Here is a 22,447-nt window from a genome sequence, read left to right as displayed (position 1 = left end):
GTCATGGAGGATGAAGATGGCAACCATGTTGGCTGACTATGGTGGTCTTGGCGTGAGTGAATGGTTGTGGGTGTGAAAGGCATCAACAACCGTGCGGTGCTTTAAAGGGCAAGGCCACATGTGGAGATGCTGTGAGCGACGCTGCGTGACAATAGGGTGGAAAGCAATGGTGACAGGATTCAAAATATCAGTTGAGTCCGATACGACTCAACCGAGTCCTACCCGCCTCGACACTGATCGCACCAAGTCCGATGCCAGGTATGATGAGTTCGATTATGAGATTCTCAAATCCCAATTTCAAACCATCAATCTTGTCCACCATGAAGATTAAAGAAGAAGAAGAAAAACTATTCCTGTTTAACCCAACCGTTACCTCCTTCAAAGTCTATTAAGATGAGAGATGAGGGGATGAGGGCTCCCTTACCTCACTACAATTGACGAACCGTGGGAGCTTCAATGTCAGTGGATGGTGACTCATCATCGCCGACGCCGGGACTGAACATAAGATTCCTTCTCCAACTCTGACAACCCTCAACTATGATTGAGATTTGGAGGAGAGCTTTGGGTTTGGGGATTTGCTGGTGGTTGTTGGGATAGGGAGATCCATATTTAGTAAACTTGTAATTTTATCATTTATAATGCAACATCAAATTTAATAAATATCAAATTTAATAGTTGCAAAGTTATATTTGGTAATTTATATGTTGCATCAGATTTAATATTTGGTAAAGTAATATTTAGTAATTGATAATTTATACATTATAAAAAAACTTGTAAATTTTATAATTTATATGCAACATCAAATTTAATATTCGGTAATTTATATGCAATATCATATTTAATAAATAATAACATGGTTTGCATGTATAAGATACATTTATATGTTGATCAACTTCTAACATATAGTTATATGGTAAATAGATTAAATTTCATTTGAATTATTTTTAATTTATTATATTATGTAATTTTTTTTATCTTATAATATTTTAAATTGCATTAGGAAATCAATAATTATTTTTAGATGGTATAAAAATTATATTTATATTTGAATTATTTTTTATTTTATTAGTTTTTTACCTTATTTATCTCTATCATATTCCATGTTCATATTTATCTACTAAAAGTTAACAAAAATTATAATTGGTGTAAATAAATTTGAGAATAATTTTTTTAATTTTAATCAAATGTGAATTTAAAAATTATTTATATACTTAGGATATCAAGTTAATTGAAGAAAAAAAACCTTTAAATATGTTTTTTATTTTACTTGTTCTAAAAAAAAAAATTTATTAACTCAACCAAACATGTTTTTGTTTTTAGAACAAAAACTGTTTTCTAGAATCCAATTCTCAAACACAATTTTGTTTCTAAAAATACTAAAAATTATTCTTAAAAACTGTTTTCCAGAACAGTTTTCAAAAACAACGACCTAACAGGCCCTAAGTAATTCTATTTTTTTTAATTGATGAGTTAAATTGCATTTTAGAATATACACATTATGTATATTCCTAATTTGTAAAAATTATATGAAAGTATATTAACTCTAGTGTTCACCCCTCTGTCTCTCTCTTTCTTTAAAAGAAGGCATTAAACTCTAGTTCCCAAGGTTTGGCTTCATTAATGATAAAAAGGAAGAAGAAAAAGAAAAAAGGAAAAAAAAAGGCATTAGCCATTTACCCACCCACCATTTAAACCAAAAAGACTTAGAATTGCTGTCAAAATACCACAACGGTTTTCTACGACAAAGGAAGAACTACAAGCACTCAAGAAAAATAACACTTAGGACCCTTGTATTGGGACCTCCAAATGTCAAAGTTATAAGTTGTCTATCGAATTAAATATAAGAAAGATGGAATGATTGATAAACACAAGGCTCATCTCATTGCCAAGGGCTTCACACAAGTTCCTTGCATCAACTTTGATCAAACATTTTGTCCAATCATAAATTTAAAACAACTAAATATTAAAGCGGACTTTTTACATGTTGATCTCAAGGAAACAATCTACATGGAACAACCTACGGGCTTCACAAACACAACTTTTCCTTTTCATGTTTGTAGTCTCATTCGCTCCTTATAGCAGGATAAAAAAATGATTTCTAAAATATTTCCTTCTCTAATACCAATTGGAAGTTTGTAGATTTTGATTTTGAAATATTTGGGGTGGGTGAATAAGTATTAACTTCTTTTAGCCCAATTTTTATTTTTAATTCCTCTTTAATAATTAGAGAGTAGGAAGAAAAGAACAATCGTACAAGATACAAAAAATTTTACATGGAAAACCACCCACAAGGTCTTCCAAAGAGTATTATGTGGATGTAAAAGCTGTGAGATCAAAGACTATAGAGCATATATCCACTATTGAAAGGAAAGCATACAAATTTACATGGTGGATACCATCCCTAAGTCTTACTTCCTAATACTTATATTAGTTTTCCCGTATGTGCTAAAATACCAATCTCGCACCCAGTGGACAACTTTAATGCTTGAGATGATGTAGATCTCTCTCATGAACCTAGAGAATGGGAAAATTAAACTTTAGAATATTTGGTACGAGGGAAGGCTATTACTCTTGTTTTCTCAAAGTTTTCATTGAAGAGGAAAAACCTTTATGACATGGTATTTATAGGGAAAAATCCCCAATGGATGAAATCCTAAATTTTCCAAAAACAACTTTTAAAATATTGAAATAATTAAAATTAATTGGGAATTACAAAGTGGAGACAAATAGCTTCAAATGCTCAAGCACCCAAAAGAGCGCTCGGGTGATTCAAGAAATGCTTAAGTGGATGTGCAGTTTTTTTAAATTAATTGATTACTACTCAAAAAGGGCTATTTGATAGCTTGTAATTAACTCTTTTAAACACTTTTGAGTAGTAATTATTGCCTTTTAACCCAATTAACATATTAAGGACCTTTGCAATCACTTCTAATCACTTTGTGTAAGTTTTGGTGTTTTTGTTAGTAATTTGATCACCAAGGCAATCCAAGATGGAGGAGAGTTATTTGGAATCCATGGCAAAGCAATGGAAAGCTCAGAAACATGAAGAATTAGAGCTTTGAAGCCTTAAAGTCCTTTGCCATAACCAATCCGGAATGCAAGGAGGAGAAGTAAAGAGAGAATCTACCTTGAAGCATCCTTGATGACAGTAATTTCAGCCACTTTTGGAGTACTTCCTAAAGTCCAATTTATGCATGCTTTATGTCGTTTCGAAGATCGGGAAGTCAACAATCCAATGCTTCAAACGGTTCACAAATCAGAGTTGAAATGAAGAAGTTAGAGCCAATGGAAGCAGATCACTCCAAGCTGAAGGCCAATTTCGCAGGGCTGCGAAATCAGCCTTTGGCTGCGAAATCAGCCTTCGGCTGCGAAATTTCGCAGCCATTTTGTGCGCCTGCGAAATTCTCCTGAGTGCTTCCAGATATTTGCGACCAACGTTTTTGGATATTTTGCTTCAGATATTTGTTGTCTAAATCCCAATTCTCTCCTTGTAATCCACCAATTAGATGATTCCTTAGTTGTTAAGCAAGAATACAGGGGTAAACAACCTGTTATATATTGTTTTGTAATTTTCATTTTATAGGCCCGTCGTCGGGGAACTTTCCTGAGGAGACCATCTTTTGTAAAATTTTACACTTAGCTAAATACATAATATCTTTTGCTTTCTTTTTCTCTCTACTATTTTCTATTTTCTTAGTAGCCAAACATCCTTGGAGGATGAAATCCCCAAGGATGAGAGGCTAAAACCTTTTAGTTTCTTGAAGTAATGGATGCCATGTGAAGCTCCCGTGTCAGGATGGAGATTTCCAAGCCATAAATGTAAGTAGTTGAGCATCATAAATGTTTTCATTCAAAGTAAAGCTTTTAATCCCTCTGACTTGCTTTGAATGGCCAATACTTGATAACCTTTTGGTCTCAGTGGATTCTTATTGTTAGATCCACTGACGTTCATTAGTTATCTCCTACGAGCCATTGTATTGCAAGTCGAGGAGATGACCTATATCATTAAAAGAGCATTTATGAGGTTCAGCTACCCTTTTTGTAAGTTTTGAAGGACTAAAACTCAGTTGTTAAACACATACCGGTTCGGGAAGTAAGCATCACCTTAGTTGCTTCCCCAACTCGAGGTGAAAAGTTCCAAAATCTCCATTTTTACACCGTGAGTTAAGCATGGCTATCCAAAGCTTTGAGAAACTTATTTTTCCATCTTTTAACCTATTTTCATGTTAGTTTAGTACAACACCTTCATCTTTTTATGTTTTCATCTTAACCTAATTTTTATTAAGAAAAGTTCACTCCATCCTCCGAACTTCACCAGTTAAAGTAAAAACCCTTCCCAGTGTTCGATCCTAGAGCCACTATGCTATAGTAGCTTTGCTACTTTAGTGTAAGGACCTTAGGTATAAATTTTGTTGATACCCTTACATGCCAAGCTACCAAGAGTCGGGTTGTCAAATGGCGCCGTTGCCGGGGATGGTGCCACTTTACAGTGATATGACATTTTCAGAGTACTTGTGATCTTCATCACAAGTTTGGTGACTTTTCTTTTCCTTTTACTAACTCTTTTTATTTGTTTCTTTTTCTTTGTTCATATCTTAGTATACCTTTTATTTAGTTTTTAGTTTACCTTAATTTTTTTTTATTTGAATTATTTTTCTTTTATTTTCTTTTGTTTTCTCTGTTTTTAATTCACAAATTGCTAGTTGTGCATGTCATGTTGAATACGAGATAGCAAAGGAAGCCATGAACTTCATGAGTTATGTGGCTGAAGTTTCAAGAGGATGGGATGAACCAAATGCTCGAGATATGGGAAGAATGACGTCTCAACCTAATGCTAAGGGTGAGATGTATATTTTGAATGACGGCATAGACATGAAGGTAAAGATTGCAGCTATGGCAAGGAGATTGGAAGAGCTAGAAATGAAGAAGATGCAAGAAGTGCAAGCCATCTCTCAAACACCATTGCAAGCTATGTCTTGTGCCATTTGTCTATCTTATGAGCACTTGGTGGATGAGTGTCCTACCATTCCAGCCGTGAGGGAAATGTTTGGTGATTGCAACACCTACAATTCCAATTGGAGGGACCATCCAAATTTCTCTTGGGAACCACAACCACCTCAGTATCAGCAACCTGCTCAAGCACCACAGCAAGCCTCAAACCTTGAACAAGCTATGATGAATCTTAGCAAGGTCGTGGGAGACTTTGTTGGAGCTAAAAAATCCATCAATGCTCATCTCAGTCAAAGAATTGATAGTGTAGAGAGTTCATTGAATAAAAGGATGGATGAAGTGCAAAGTGATCTATCTCAGAAGATAGATAATCTCCAATATTCAATCTCAAGGTTTGCCAACCTCAACAAAGTGCAAGAGAAAGAAAACTTTCCTTCTCAACATTATCAAAATTCCAAGAGTATCCATGAAATGGAGGCTAAGGAGGGAGAATCTTCAATGGTGAAGGAAGTTAAAACGGTTATCACTTTGAGTGGTAAAGAGGTTGATCTACCCACATGCAAGCTAGAGCATAAGGTAGAAAGTGAAGCAGAGAAAGAAAAGAGGGAGGAAATCAAAGGAAAGAAAAAGGGGAAAAGTATAGAGAAAGATGACTATGATTTTAATGTAGAAGGAGAATCACAGAGGATAGTCATCAAGGAAGAGATGAAGAAACACATGCCTCCACTTTTCCTCCAAGCTTTGTATGCCAAAATCATACAGAGAAAGTCTCAAGTGAGGGATGCAAACTTCATATGGGATCCGGGCAAGCTAAATCATGATCAAATTTTTTGATGGACTTAGTCTTTTTAAAGACTAGATAGTCCATATCTTTTTGTTTTATTTATTACTTGTTTTAATTTTGATTTCAATGCTTTAATTCTAATTTGTTTTGATGTAATATAGGTTTTTGGATGATCAAAATCAGGAGGAATTGCAAAGAAATTGAAGGAAAGTTGTTTGGAGCAAGAAAAAGTGTAAAAACAGGGGAAAAACAGGGGTCTGCGAAATTTCGCAGCCTAAAAAAAGCCTCTGCGAAATCGGCCCTTTGCTGCGAAACCATTTCGCAGCCCCAACAAGTTCGTTGCGAAATCGCCACTTCGCTGCGAAATCGCCACTTTGCTGCGAAATAATTTCGCAGCCCCACACCCCCCCTCTGCGAAAATTTTCGCAGCTGCGAAACACTCCTTTGGCACACGAGTGCCATTTCGCAGCACAGTACCCCCATTTCGCAGCTGCGAAATGGTTGCGAAATCCCCAAAGTGTGAAATCTCCAATTTTCGCAGCTAAAGCCCCATTTCGCAGGGTGTTTCGCAGCTGCGAAACCACCCTTTGGCACACGAGTGCCATTTGGAAGCCCCATACACTCATTTCGCAGCTGCGAAATGGTTGCGAAATCCTCCATGCCTTAAAATCCTTCAGCGCACACACCATGAAGGAAATGTTGCAGCCGCACCCCTGTTGGACACAATTATATCACTTCCCAAAGTTCATTTTATTCATACCATATCTCGTTTCAAAGCTTGGGAAGTCAGGAGTCCATAGCTTCAAACGGTGCTCAATTTGGGGTTGAAACGAAGAAGTTATGGCCGTTTTAAGATGATTGTGCACACCATGAACGGAAATGTTGCATTTCGCAACTGTTGGACACATTTTGGAGCACTTCCTGGAGCTCAAATTTTTCATACTATATCTTGTTTTAAAGCTTAGGAAGTCAAGATTCCAGCGCTTCAAACGGTACATGATTTGGATTTGAAACGAAGAAGTTATGGCCGTTTGAAGATGAACATGCAAAGCACCAACGGAAATTTCGCAGCCAAGGCCCCATTTCGCAGGGTGTTTCGCAGCTGCGAAACACCCCTTTGGCACACGAGTGCCATTTCGCAGCCGCCCAACCCTATTTCGCAGCTGCGAAATGGGCTGCGAAAATGGCACCCGGCTGCGAAAACTCCATTTGGCTGCGAAATGATTTCGCAGCCCCATAGCTACCCCCTGCCAAATCCTCCATGTGCTGCGAAAATGGCCTTTTGCTACCAAATGATTTTCAAACTTCCAAATGGCTATGAAATAATCTCCAAGCTTCCAAATGGCTATGAAATGATTTTCAAGCTTCAAAATGGGCTGCGAAAATGTTTCTATTTTTTCCATGGGCTGCGAAAATGTTTTTCTTTTTTTTCCTTTGGCTGCAAGATGATCTCCAAGATACAAAATGACCTCCAGGCTATAAAAATGACTTGCAAAATGAAGAGAGGTTTGCGAAAACACTTTGCAAAGCCAAGGGAAGTTGTGAAAATGCAAAGAGAGCCCCGCAACCATGCATCTAAAGAGGAGAGCCCTTTCACTGAGATCACACACAAAGCCTCTCACTCTATTTCTGACCTCCTTAAACCATCAAAGCCCATAGCTTCAGCTGAGGAGACTATGCTACCCAAGGAGACTACCAGAATAGAGGCCAAAGTCCTGATCCAACCCATTCAAGAGGCCACCACAGACGCATCAGCTCCACATGACCCTACCACTACTTGATCATCTTTTTATTTTTTGTATTTACATATTATATTAGTGTAAATAATTTCATATTTTGATGTCTTATATTCTGGGATTGGATGTATTACTGATGATACATCATATATAGACATCATTTTTGTTTAAACTTAGCATTTTTCTATTTCCTCTACTCATTAACTCTTATGTTTTCTTTGAAACATGTGGTTTCTCCTATACGACTCAAACTCCATGTCACTCAGGAGGTATCACTTCCTCCCTATTTTTCAATCGCTTTTGTCACATTGAGGACAATGTTCAGCTTGGTTGGGGGGAGAGTTGAGGAAGTAAGTATTGTTAATAATGCTAAGTTATTTTGGTAATTTAGTTGCTTTTCGCTTAATTTTTAAATTTTTTAAGTTTTTTTTCTCTACTCTCCATGGTTATTAAGGAAAAATTCTCAAAAATGAAAAGGGAGAAATTGAATTTTTGTCTTTTTACTTGACTTAGAGTTTGTATTATGTTTATTAAAGTTGATGAATTGTTGAAGTTTCTATTGAATTCAAGCTTATGTCTTCCACTTTAAGCTATTCACACACTGTGCACAATAGGTTCCGATTATAAGATGAAAAACTATTTCCCTCTTGACTTAGGAAAATTTTAGACTTGGTACCTTTGACCTTATTTAATAGTGTTGGGACACCTTGTAAAAGGCTAATGAGTCTTTGGAAAAAAAGAAAAAAAAAAAAAAAAAAAAAATGTTTGCTTGCCTTGAAACCCGAGCAAGGTCTGAGGGGTATATGGTGCAAATCTTTAAAACCTGGTGCCCTAAGCCTTAATTGGTTGGGAGTCACCGACCTCAATGCTCGTTACAAGGGTGAATAGGTGGAGTTTAACATACTGTAGGTGCTTGGGTATTAAAAATATATTCTCAAAAGTCCGGGGTAAAATCCGAGGAGTTAGTGGTTGAAAGATCCTTAAAGCTTGATGCCCTAAACCTTAATTGGTTGGGAGTCATCGATGGACCCCCGTTACATGGACAATTTAAAAAATAATACCTTTAAGCCTTGTACTCCTACAATGAAAAAATTGTGAAAAAAGAGGTGCGTTCTTAACCTATTGGAGGTTGATCAGTTTGCTAAGCTTTGAAAAAGAACTAGGTTGGGGGGAGAGATTAGTTCAACATACTATATTCGGAAACTAATAAGTAACACTTAGATTTTTGTGGAAGAGTAAGGTTTGACCCTTTGGGAGTGGAAACTCTTTCAAAAGCTTAAATTTGCATAATGCCTTCTCTTTATGAATTGTGATTAGACAAGTTATTTGATAACTCTTGTTGAAGTTTGAGTTTTATTTCTTTAATGTTCCATGTGAGAGTTAGATCATCATGCCACTTGAGAATTGTTTTTTGATCAGCATGATGTTGTAAATTATAGTAATGTTTATTTTTATTTTTCTCTCCTTCATTGCTAAGGGACTAGCAATATGTCGGTTGGGGGGAGTGATTACTACTCAAAAAGGGCTATTTGATAGCTTGTAATTAACTCTTTTAAACACTTTTGAGTAGTAATTATTGCCTTTTAACCCAATTAACATATTAAGGACCTTTGCAATCACTTCTAATCACTTTGTGTAAGTTTTGGTGTTTTTGTTAGTAATTTGATCACCAAGGCAATCCAAGATGGAGGAGAGTTATTTGGAATCCATGGCAAAGCAATGGAAAGCTCAGAAACATGAAGAATTAGAGCTTTGAAGCCTTAAAGTCCTTTGCCATAACCAATCCGGAATGCAAGGAGGAGAAGTAAAGAGAGAATCTACCTTGAAGCATCCTTGATGACAGTAATTTCAGCCACTTTTGGAGTACTTCCTAAAGTCCAATTTATGCATGCTTTATGTCGTTTCGAAGATCGGGAAGTCAACAATCCAATGCTTCAAACGGTTCACAAATCAGAGTTGAAATGAAGAAGTTAGAGCCAATGGAAGCAGATCACTCCAAGCTGAAGGCCAATTTCGCAGGGCTGCGAAATCAGCCTTTGGCTGCGAAATCAGCCTTCGGCTGCGAAATTTCGCAGCCATTTTGTGCGCCTGCGAAATTCTCCTGAGTGCTTCCAGATATTTGCGACCAACGTTTTTGGATATTTTGCTTCAGATATTTGTTGTCTAAATCCCAATTCTCTCCTTGTAATCCACCAATTAGATGATTCCTTAGTTGTTAAGCAAGAATACAGGGGTAAACAACCTGTTATATATTGTTTTGTAATTTTCATTTTATAGGCCCGTCGTCGGGGAACTTTCCCGAGGAGACCATCTTTTGTAAAATTTTACACTTAGCTAAATACATAATATCTTTTGCTTTCTTTTTCTCTCTACTATTTTCTATTTTCTTAGTAGCCAAACATCCTTGGAGGATGAAATCCCCAAGGATGAGAGGCTAAAACCTTTTAGTTTCTTGAAGTAATGGATGCCATGTGAAGCTCCCGTGTCAGGATGGAGATTTCCAAGCCATAAATGTAAGTAGTTGAGCATCATAAATGTTTTCATTCAAAGTAAAGCTTTTAATCCCTCTGACTTGCTTTGAATGGCCAATACTTGATAACCTTTTGGTCTCAGTGGATTCTTATTGTTAGATCCACTGACGTTCATTAGTTATCTCCTACGAGCCATTGTATTGCAAGTCGAGGAGATGACCTATATCATTAAAAGAGCATTTATGAGGTTCAGCTACCCTTTTTGTAAGTTTTGAAGGACTAAAACTCAGTTGTTAAACACATACCGGTTCGGGAAGTAAGCATCACCTTAGTTGCTTCCCCAACTCGAGGTGAAAAGTTCCAAAATCTCCATTTTTACACCGTGAGTTAAGCATGGCTATCCAAAGCTTTGAGAAACTTATTTTTCCATCTTTTAACCTATTTTCATGTTAGTTTAGTACAACACCTTCATCTTTTTATGTTTTCATCTTAACCTAATTTTTATTAAGAAAAGTTCACTCCATCCTCCGAACTTCACCAGTTAAAGTAAAAACCCTTCCCAGTGTTCGATCCTAGAGCCACTATGCTATAGTAGCTTTGCTACTTTAGTGTAAGGACCTTAGGTATAAATTTTGTTGATACCCTTACATGCCAAGCTACCAAGAGTCGGGTTGTCATTAATCTTAAGTCAGAATGAATGAAATAAAATTATCAACTTAAAATAAACCGTTTAATGCAGTAACATTTTCAATCAAACTTATCTCATTTGGTTGGGTTAGGATCCATATTTTTGGCGTTTGGTGCTGACTACCAAGTTGATTGTGACGAGAATGGTTCTATTAGTTATGTGATAGTGATAAATATGTGTGATTACTACTCAAAAAGTGCTATTTGATAGCCTTTAATTAATCCTTTTTTATCACTTTTGAGTAGTAGTTTAGGCCTTTTAACTCAATTGGCATGTTAAGGATCCTTTAAAGCAATTTTGATCACTTTGTGCAAGTTTTGGTGTTTTTGATAGTATATTGATCACCAAAGCAAGTCAAGAATGAGGAGAGCTATGAGGAATCTTGGGAAAAGCTTAGAATTCACTTGCCAAGAATGAATCCGGATTGCAAGGAGAAAAAGCAAAGAGAATCTGCCATGAAGCCTATTCTTGATGACAGTCGTAGCAGCCACTTTTGGAGCACTTTCTGAAGTCCAAATGATGCAAGCTATATACCATTTCAAAGCTCATGAAGTCAACAATCCAATGCTTCAAACAGTGCGCGATTCGGAGTTGAAACGAAGAAGTTGCAGCCATTACAAGTCAATCACTCTAAAGTGTTGCGGAATCAGCCTTTTGTTGCGAGAATTTCGCAGCACTTTTGTACAGTAAGGTGTTTCTCCTTCTGACGATGCACGAACCATGCCGCGAGAAGGGAGCTGGAAACCTCAAGGTGGAAGCCAACTTTGCAGCCTGGTGAAGATAGCTTGGTGTTGCGAAAATATTTCGCAGCCCTCTTGGGTGTCTGCGAAATTTCGCAGACATCATTTTACCCCTGCGAAATGGCTCCTGAAGCCTCCTGAAGCTTGCTACCGACATTGGGAGATATTTTCCATTAGATTTTTGTTGTCTAAATCCCAAAATACTCCTTGTAAACCACCAATTACATGATTCCTTAGTTTTTTAAGTTAGTAAAAAGACTAAATATCTTTGTAACAATTAGTTTTATATTGCTTTGATATAAATACCTCTCGAGAGCCTGTTCTCAGAGAAGAGTTCCTTCTGAAAACATTTGGTTAAGGAAGTAAAGGTCTTTTCTTTCTACTGCCTTACCTTCTCACTTTGTATTTTCATTTTATTTCTAAGTTATGAATTCTCTGAGGAGTTTTCCCCAGAGAATGAGTAACTAAACCTCCAATTCCTTGGAGCTAAGGTTGCCGGGGAAGGTTCCAAGTGCAAGAAAGCAAGCTCTGTGGTTTTAGCTAGTAATGAAGAGGAAGTGAAATCCTTTAGTGATTTCAATGTTTTTAGTTAACTTAAAACACCTTGGAGTCACCTGGGCCAACACTTGGTAAGGCAAGTGATTTCCAACCGCGGAAATGCACTAGTTTACCCCTTGCGAGCCTCTGGTAGGTGACTTCAAGGTAGGATTTTCTGGAATTACCAACACTTGGTAAGCTTTTGGACTCCTAGGAGACATCCATTAGTTATCTCTTGCGAGTTTGTGAAGGGAAGTCCAAGGTTAAAGATCACCTTGAATGGTAAGTGCTCGTGAGAGGCATGAACCATTGCAAGTTGTATCAGTGAGAGAATTAAAGTGAAATCTAATTGAAGGAGTCTCTGTACATCACCGGTTAGAGAATTGACTTTAAGTTGAATCTCTAATGTGAGGAAATGAACCGTCTGACCGGAGCTATGTCTTTTGCATGAGGAACCACCCCAGTGAACCTAAATCTCCAAGGAATGCTTTTCTTCCTAAATTATTCCAAACTTCTGTTAAGTTAGTTAGTTTAAGTCTCAACCTTTACCAATCAAAGTTTGTGTTTTATTTCTTAAGCTAACCGTGAAATGAAACAAGACCAATTCACTTGGAATTGGTATCCTTGATTGCTTGTTCATCATTCCCAGTGAACGATCCTAGAGCCACTATACTATAGTAGCTTTGTATTTGCTACCCTAGTGTATGGTGTTATAGGTATAAATTTTGTTGATCACTTCCTCAATCAAGGAGCACCAGCTGAACACAAATCAGCTGAGACACCAATTGGGCACGAATCAATGTGCAGGAGATAAAATAGGTAATGAGGCTGAAATCGTAGATTCCCTGAGGTACGATCATCTGGGTACTCCTGCAACTTCACTGGGAGAGGTGAACGTTGAGAATTTTGGATCTGAAGGTGATGGAGAAACAGATGATAAGGTACCATCAACAATGGAGACAGTAATTGAAGTAATTTTTTCAACTGTTTGATTGACTTATGATCCATTTTCTTGGGGTTTTTAGGTATTCAAGAAAGCTTGGGAGGAGACTTCTTCTTCAAACACAGCTGTGCTTGTTGTCCCTAAGGTTAAGAAGTATCATGTTAAGCCAATTACATTTTCAGGCCCCTGCAAATCTGATTCGGTAACGTTGAAGGTGAGTTAATTAGTTAATTATATGTAAAGTATGATCAAATTTTGTACTTCCATCACCCAAAAACTCAAATTCTTTCATGCTTAAACATACTAGATCTTGGGAACAATCGAGGCTTCTGATGATCCTTCAGACTATGCGCACGATAGGAGCCATTGGCCCTTGTTCTACAACATAAAAAACTTCCAAGTAGAAGGTGAAGGAACCATAGATGGCAATGGAATGATATGGTGAAAAAACTCATACAAAATCAACAAAACTCAAGTATGAAAAATTCTTTGCATTGAAGTCTATTTGTCATTAATTAAGGACTAACCACTAGTACTTTTACATATGCAGCCTTGTACCGAGGCACCAACGGTGAGTCCATTGATCCTGAATCTTCATCTTGTGAAGCTTTACATAGCATAAAATACTAAGATGAACATGCAAATACACTTTTTCAAAATTAATAAATATTCATTATTGATAAATCAATAGCTCCTACAAAGATAATAATTTTTTTTTTCTTATTTCAAGAGTATTATTTTACAGGGGTTTCCCCGTTATATAAGATGGAGACATCCCTTTTTATGGAACACCTTTGGTTTACAGGCGGTATCCTTCATTCAATGCGACAACTTGAAAGTGAATGGCCTCAAAAGTACAGAATGCCCAGGAAATGCATGTTAGTATTGAGCAATCTGTGAATGTTGAAGCTTTTAAGATCGTGACGACTTCACCACAGACGAGCCCCAACACTGAGGAATTCATGCGACCAGCTCAGAAAATGTTCAGATCATTGAATCTGTTATCACAACAGGTAAACCATGAGAAAAAAAAAAGTTGAATTATGGGGAGTTCTGATTTTTCATGAGACTTACATGCTTTTGTTTTTTTGGTTGAAGGTGACGACTGCATTTCCATTGTAAATGGGTCCAAAAACGTTGAAGCCATAGATGTAACCTGCGGACCAGGTCATGGAATCAGGTTCAATATCTCAACTTGAACCAACACTATACTCAACTGCTTCCAAGGAGGGCAAGCAAAAACAAATTCCATTATTTATTCATAAAATATATGGGTCAAATTAATCTCTCTAACCAAATAGTTCTAAAATTCTAACATTATCTTTCTAGGGTTCTTTCTAGGTTCTCCCTTCTTAACCCGCGGATTTCCTTTTCAAATGAAATAATTATGAACAAAACAAAATTACTATCCTCATTTTTTCCCTTTCCAACTATACTCATCAAACCTTAACCCTAACCTTTCCCTTCTCTTTCTCTTTTTTCCTATAAAATTGAAGACATTTATGCTCTAAAAGTCTAGTTGATAGATTTATCTAAAACAATAATTCAACAATTGCAAGTTAATATATTTCAAGAGCATTTTTCAAACCTTTAAACTTGGAAGACGTCCGATGAAGACTAAAATAAAATTCGATGGATAAAATAACACGTCATGTCTGTTTTTTTCTTTCAGAAAAACATAGATATTTTTGTATTACATCCAATCATGCATATCCCAGGATAGTTTGTGCATAAGTTTGATTGAGAAAAAAAAAATTAAAAAGCAAGTAAAACCCTAGAATCTTCTATATATTTTTGAAGAATATTTTGATAAGTATGGTTCACATTCTGTTAGGAAGTGTCCCAAATTCCTAATTAGTATAGATTCCTTTTTTGTAAAGAATATTATATAGAATATTTCTAGGTTGATATATTATTGTAATATTAGACTTCCTTATAGAATAAGGAAGGTTGTTGGAAATATCTCTATAAATATTCTAGGTCATGAGGGGAAAAAGTTATGAGATGGAGATGAGCCTATAGAGACTATACGAGGTGGATAGAGATGTGAGGAAGAACGGGAGGTACCTGGTGGAGCGAGAGGGCTCGTAGTAAGGTATGGATACAAGGAGTGGGGAAACATGGGATGTTTCGGGAACCCTGATTCGTCCCTAGCAGCGGCAGTGGCAATGGCACCATTTGATTCGGGGTTCGATCCCCTGCAACGGCGCCATTTGATTCGTGCCCACTTGGTGTCTCAACTGATTCGTGTCCAGCTGGTGCTCCTTGATTGAGGGAGTAATCAACAAAATTTATAACCTATTACACCATATACTAGGGTAGCAAAGACAAAGCTACTATAGCATAGTGGCTCTAGGATCGTTCACTGGAATGGGTTTTCACTTCACAAATGATATTAATTCAAAGTTGAATTGGTGCCTTTTCATTTCAAGGTTAACTTTAAAAGAAAACATAAACTTGTTTAAATGGAAAAAGTTCGGTTTTAAACTAACCAAAAATAGTAACTGATTTTACTTACAAAGAAAAATGTTTCTTGGAATTTCAGATCACTAGGCTCAGATTCCTCATACAAAAAGGGAGTTTCGGTCACTTGTTTCTTTTCCTCGCATTAGAGAATTAACATATAGTTCCTTCTCCAACCGGTGTTGTACAGATGCTTCCCATTAATGGGTTCAAACACTAAATCCCTCTCACTGATGCACCTTGCAATGGCTCATACCTCTCACCTAGCACTTGCCATTCAAGGTGATCTTTAACCTTGGATTACCCGTCAAAAGCTCGCAAGAGATAACTAATGGATGTCTCCTAGGAGTCCAAAAGCTTACCAAGTGTTGGCTATTCTAGAAAATCCTACCTTCAAGTCACCTCCCAGAGGCTCGAAAGGGGTAAACTAGTGCATCTCCATGGACAGAGATCACTTGCCTTACCAAGTGTTGGCCCAGGTGATTTAAAGGCGTTTTAAGTTAACTAAAAAGATAAAAACCATTAACGGGTCACACTTTCTCTTCATTAAAAACTAAAACAACAAAACTTCCAAATTATGCATGTGGAAACTTACCCGGCTTACCTTACTCCAAGAGACAAAAAGCTTAGCCTCTCATCCTCTGAGGAAAAATTCTCAGAGTTTGGTTGGCTAGAAAGAAAAAGAAATGAAAAATGAAAGAGAAGGAAAAACAGAGCAAGGCTCTGTATATTCTATATATTGATCGATATGGATTACATATATGATTACAGTGGATGCAAGGGAGTTTATATAGGAAGGTAATTTACCCTTCCTTAGATACTTCCTAGCTAAGGAATTACATGAGTGGCTGAATACAAGGAGAAAATGGAAATTTATACAAAAATATCTGAAGAAAAATATCCAAAAGTGTCGGTCGCAAATATCGGGAAGCTTTAGGGACCATTTCGCAAGAGAAAATGGTGTCTGCGAAATTTCGCAGGTGCACAAGGAGGTCTGCGAAATTTCTTTGCAGCAAAAGGCTGATTCCACACCTCTACGAAGTTGGCTTTCATCTTGTGGTGTTTGGCTTCCATCGCGGCGTGAAACTTCAGGGGAAATCCAAAGCACTGTACAAAAAGGCTGCGAAATTCTCGCAACAAAAGGCTGATTTCGCAACACTTTGCTGAATCCTTCCTTCAGCTTAGAGCAGTCATCTTCCAAAGGCTATAACTTCCTCATTTCAGCTCCAAATCGTACACGGTTTGAAGCGTTGGATTCTTGACTTCCTGAGCTTTGAAATGGTATATAGAATGTAGAAAATGGACTTCGGGAAGTGCTCCAAAAGTGCGAAAGAAGACTGCAGCTGCTGTCCTCTGTTTTCCTTCACTCTGTTTTTCCTCTCTCCTTGCATACTTTGAACGACTTTGGCAAAGGGCTATGGAGCTCCAAAGCTTGGTTCTTCATGAATTTGAGCTTCCAAAAGCTTTGCCATGAACTATATACAACTCTCCCTCAATCTCGGATTGCTTTGGTGATCAAAAAGCTATCAAAAACACCAAAACTTACACAATTTGATTAGAAATGATTGCAAGGGTCCTTAACATGTTAATTGAGTTAAAAGGCAATAACTACTACTCAAAAGTATTTAAAAGGATTAATTACAAGCTACAAAATAGCACTTTTTGAGTAGTAATCAAACCCAATAGTTGTATCTGGTTTTATCCTCTGTAATATTCTCTATTGTATAGTGAAATTATTCTCTCTCATCCGTGGATGTAGGCATGGTTGGCCGAACCACGTTAAAACCTCGTGTACCGTATGTGTGATTGTTTTATCTTTGTGTTCTTGAACTAACATTGTTTGCATCAAAGCTTTCGCTGGCACTACACATTCAATTACCTTTCCCTTACCCACTTCTCATGATTTTCATTTCCAGCGTTGGGATCTTAGGAGGAGGAAATTCAGAAGCCCAGGTTTCAAATGTGTTGGTGGATTAGGCAAAACTCATAGGAACCACCATTGGAGTGAGAATAAAGACTTCAGTCATCCTTTCTTAGGCATCCTATATAACTTAGTCATATGGGGCAAACAAACACATGTACACATACAAATGTGTGAGACCAAACAAAAAAAATGAAGGTTCTTTCTTGAAGTTTTTATATGCAAAGTAAATATGTATCAAAACAAGAGAATTTACACCATATTTCTGTTAAATATATTTTTACATACATGAATTCACATATATAATTGTATTTGTTGTAGATGCAACTAATTTGAAAATTCTATCATTTTATTTATATTTTAATAGCTCGAAAACCCTTTTTTTTCTTTTTTTTCTTTTTTTTTTTCATTTTTTTTTGCTTTGTTATGATGTAGGGAGGATCAGGGGATCAAGGAATGTTGACAACATAGTATTTCAGAACATTAAGATGGAAAATGTGAAGAACCCCATAATCATAGACCAAAACTACTGTGATCAAGAAACTCCATGAAAGGAACAGGTAAACCCTAATCATCAATTCAAACTCAATCACAAGCCTTCATTTGTCTGCCTTCAACACAACTATTCTCCATCCTATGGCTTGCAGAACTCAGCTGTCCAAATAAGAAATATAGTCTACAGGAACATCACAGGCATGAGTGCAACAAAAATGACCACAATATTCAAGTGCAGCAAGACCTTACCTTGCCAAGGCATTATGCTGAAGGATATAAATCTAGTATAAAAAGCGAGCTGAGAAGCTGATTAACTCTGCATGTATTAATGTCATGGAGTTGGAGACTAGGGGTAGGGTTTCTCCATAGTGTTCATGTGTCAACGAAAATGGTGAAACATGTGGATTAATACTGTAAATGGGGTTAACTTGGGGTGGTGATGGTTTCCTACAATGAAGATTATAGCTAGCTGGGGTTTGTTGTTACTAATATTGAAGTTGAATAATGTGTAAAACCCTAGCACATATTGTTGTTATAATAAGAAGCAGCATGTATTGTATGGTGAAGGGGGTTGGCTAGGTCTAGGCTGCAAGCCATCTTATCAATTTGAGTTAAAAATTGAACCCAAAAAAAAAAAAAAAACCTTTATATAAAAATTCCATCCGAAGTGTGTTACACTATGTTAAAGCAAGAAAATGATGTTTCCCTTGACACAAACTTAGCTTTTTAACATATAAAACTACGTATTTCATACTTATAAGTGTCTTTATATTTTATATCGTCTATAAATAAATAGTATTTATGCATATCCATGTCTTCAATCTAAAGAATTGTGATACCCAGATTCTCCAACTTAATTCACTTAATATAATAGAGTATAACATTGATATAAATATAGAATCTTTGTCAAATATTCTCATTTTCTTTGGATGTATGACTTGTTTTTCTTTTTTAATGATTTTGAACTTCCTTGTCGGATAGTTAAATTGTGAAGAGTACACTTGTAGAAAAAATATTTAGGATGATAAAATAGGGAAAAGATTTAAAAAAATTTTAAGTTAAAATTAATGGTAATTAAATATTATTACCCAAAAAGTAGCGCTTACCATTAAGTATTAATAATGTATTAAGGTTTAAGTAAAATTAAAAAATAAATAAAATCTTATTTGTTATGAAATAAACATAAAGATTAAAGGAGAAAACGAAAAGAAAATAACTTAGTTATTCGGTCTCTCTTTACTAACTCATAACTCTTATTTATAGGCCAAGGGTAATACCAATATAGTAATAGTACAAACATGATACCCACAAACTACCATAAATATTTATAATATTCTCCCTTAAATGACAACCATTCTTTGAGTATGTCTTATTAAAATTTTACTAGGAAAAAAAAAACCCTATAAGTAAACAACTAGTGAAGGAATAAAAGTATAATATGCTTTTGGACTACTACAACTACCATATTAAAATCCTTGCTAGTAAAACTCAATGAGATAAAACCTAAATAAAGGGAAAAAGAGTATAGTATAGTGATATCCTTATCAATCTACTCTCTCTCATCTTAATGTGATTATACTTTCTCTAGTAGGTCAGTATGAAGATCATTGAGTCGACGCATCCCAATATTATATATGAGTTTCTTGACTGTTGCATGATTATACTTTTTCCAGTCAATGAATATACTTTTTCCAGTCAGTGTATCCCAAAAGTATAATCATGTTGACATGATTATAACTTCTTTAGTTGCTCAGCATGAAGATCTTTGAGTTGGTTGCATCATAATATTATATATGAGTTTCTTGAGTATTACATTAATTTCACCCCTCCTTTGGAGCTCATGGTGTAAAAGAACTTGAGCAACATATGCTTAGTTATATCACCCTTAATATATATCATTCTTTAATTTCTTCAATACATGATGCAACATTATCTTCATATAGCATTATCAAATTATATTTAATAGAAGATAGCTAGTTTTCATGATTCTCAAATAGATTGGATTATAGATCTCAACCACTCACATTCTTGACTTGCTTCATGAATTGCAAGTATTATTAAATGAATTGAAGAAGTAGCTACCATGCTCTGCTTTACTGATCATAATGATATTGTAATATCACTACAAGTAAACATATATCCTATTTGAGACCTAGCTTTGTAAGGATTCGAAAGGTAATCGACATTTGTGTATCTAAGAATTGTGATTATACTCTTTTTACATAAAATAAACTCATATTCGTGGTTCCAAGAAAATAACACAATATATGTTGATTTCATTCCAATGTCTTTGAGTTACTGTAGAACACCAATTTGCATTGAGATATAGTACTTTTGGACCAAGCAAATCTTCATTATCTTCCTCAGGATGAAATAGATCCTTGTTCACTTCAAGTGAACGACCAAGGATGGGGAACTTAATGCATACCATTTGTCTATCTAAAAGTGCTTTAAGATTTTTTTCTATATATGTTAATTAATAAAAAAACACTCTATTTAGTAAGTACTCAATCTACAGGTCAAGAAAAATTTTGTTAAGATCTTTCATTTCAAACTTTCTTTGCAAGTAGTCAACTATTCTTATGAGCTTTTCAAGAGTTTTAGAAAGATGCATATTGTTTGTATATACTACAACAATTGCAATTCCAATTGATAATTTCTTAATGAACATGCATGGATAAATAAAATTATACACATATTCTTCCCTCAACAAATATTCAATAAGATGATTGTAACACATGCATTTGGGTTTCTTAATCCATACAAGGGTTTTTGTAGCCTCTTGAATACACAATGTTTCAAATTATGTGCTTCAAGTATCTTATATCCTTTAGGGATGTATTTGCTTCAACATTATCCTTTAAGGACTTTATTGCTTCATGTAGTTTGAATCCTTAAAGGATTTGAACATATCTATAGATCCATATATATTATATAGTGCATCTTAAATCCTTCAAGGATGATCAATCTTGATTGTTAGGAATATGATTGAGCCATTACAAGAGTCAATATAAGGTTTCTAAATACACCTTATGCTACAATTTTTGCATTATCTCAAATACACTTTTGTATAATTTCTCATTGGTATCCAATAATTTTTACATCTTCAAATGTTAGACTTTAGCTCCATTTATATTCAATAAGATCAACATCTTTTGTTTGTTTACATCTTTCTATTTTGGCCAATTATTTCTATGTCAAGATTCTTATACAATTCATGATTTGAAATCTTTATCATTCCTCATGATATCAACAACTATCTAGAAGCAAGATGAATACAAACATTATGTTCATATCATCTTTCTCATGTCATGTACATAACTAATAGAAATCTTTTTAGATATTTGTGTCTCTCTAAGGGCTATTCATTCCATTTGCACCTCTTTAAGGCCTACTTGTTCAATATATGCATGCATCTTCAAGAGCTACCTGTGTTATTTGTGTCTCTCTAGGGACTCTACATTCATCAATTTTAGACTAATCATTTATTTTTATGGCCTCTATGAGAGTGTCAAGTTTTTCACGAGTTTTCCTCTTCTAGGGACTTACATCATTTGAGCTGATAAGTCTATCACGCTTTAGGCATGCCTCGATTTCATTTATCATTATAATAAATCCTTATCCTACTAGGATATATATTATTGTTTGTTTCAACTATTTTACAATGCTTTAGGTGCGCATCTGTTTATTATTGTGTTGATTAATTATCCTTCAAGGATATCAAATCACATTCACTTGTATCATAAGGAAAAAAAAACCTAAGGAATTTTATGTCGTTCTTCTAGAAATCAACTTCTGCCTAACAACCAGAAAATTATTTCATCAAAATGATAATTTGTACAACATGTCATACTACCTTTCAAGTATATAGATAGGTCTATCACTAAGTAAAAACTTCTTATTTTATAACGCAAGTCTATATGACTTTATAATGAGTTGATGCATCATTATTTACCCTAGATGATCAAGTTGATCACACAAGATTCTTTTGGATCTAACAAAATATAAAATATCGTTTACATTGAATCAAAAGATACTAGTAACATAGTGTGAGCTCTTCTAGATCCCCTAATCAGGTTCTCATTAGCTGATATAGTATTAACATTATTTATCATCATTGTTGTATGATTAATGAGACAAGAGTTTCATTAAAATGACAACCTATAAAACATGTCATACAAGCCTCACCCTTAGAGGATTTAAAAAATTAAGTTGATTGGTCACATTTTTCATTATTGAATTCTTTAAAACAAAAAATTATGTTTTTTCCTTTAAAATTTATTGAAATTATTGAAAATTTTCTAACTATTTTTCTTACCATTTTTTAATTCTTTTGAAATTTTCATTTAATCTTTTCTACTATTAAGGTACTTATTTATTGTTTGAATATGATAGGAAAAACTAGTATTAGCTGGTGAGCTTAAAATACTAAAAGAACTCAACATATTTTGAAAAACTAATTTTGATTCATAATTGGGTTTAATCTATCCAAATTTAACATGTTAGAGAAAGGTTAATCTATCTAAATAAACATCCAAATCTCATATGAGTGGGTTGGGGATCCATATTTTTGGCATTTGGTGATGACTACCAAGTTGATTGTGATCAGCATGGTTCTATTAGTTATGTGATAGTGATAGACATATGCATGAGATAAAATTGGTAATTAGCTTAACACCCTTTTTCTTTTGCCCAAAACTTACACAATCAAAATGGGAA

At 35.3% G+C, this 22,447-nt stretch overlaps 1 pseudogene; it reads left to right on the top strand.

Annotated features, from left to right (window-relative positions):
- Nucleotides 1–166: 166 nt before the first annotated feature.
- LOC109123693 (polygalacturonase-like) lies at nucleotides 167–18,049 on the top strand (annotated as a pseudogene).
- Nucleotides 18,050–22,447: the final 4,398 nt, after the last annotated feature.

The sequence above is a fragment of the Vitis vinifera genome, chromosome 13, assembly GCF_030704535.1.
Source record: "Vitis vinifera cultivar Pinot Noir 40024 chromosome 13, ASM3070453v1".
Classification (NCBI taxonomy): Eukaryota; Viridiplantae; Streptophyta; class Magnoliopsida; order Vitales; family Vitaceae; genus Vitis; species Vitis vinifera.
The sequence above is the reverse complement of the archived record's forward strand: the minus strand, read 5'-3'. Positions and strand labels throughout refer to the sequence as shown.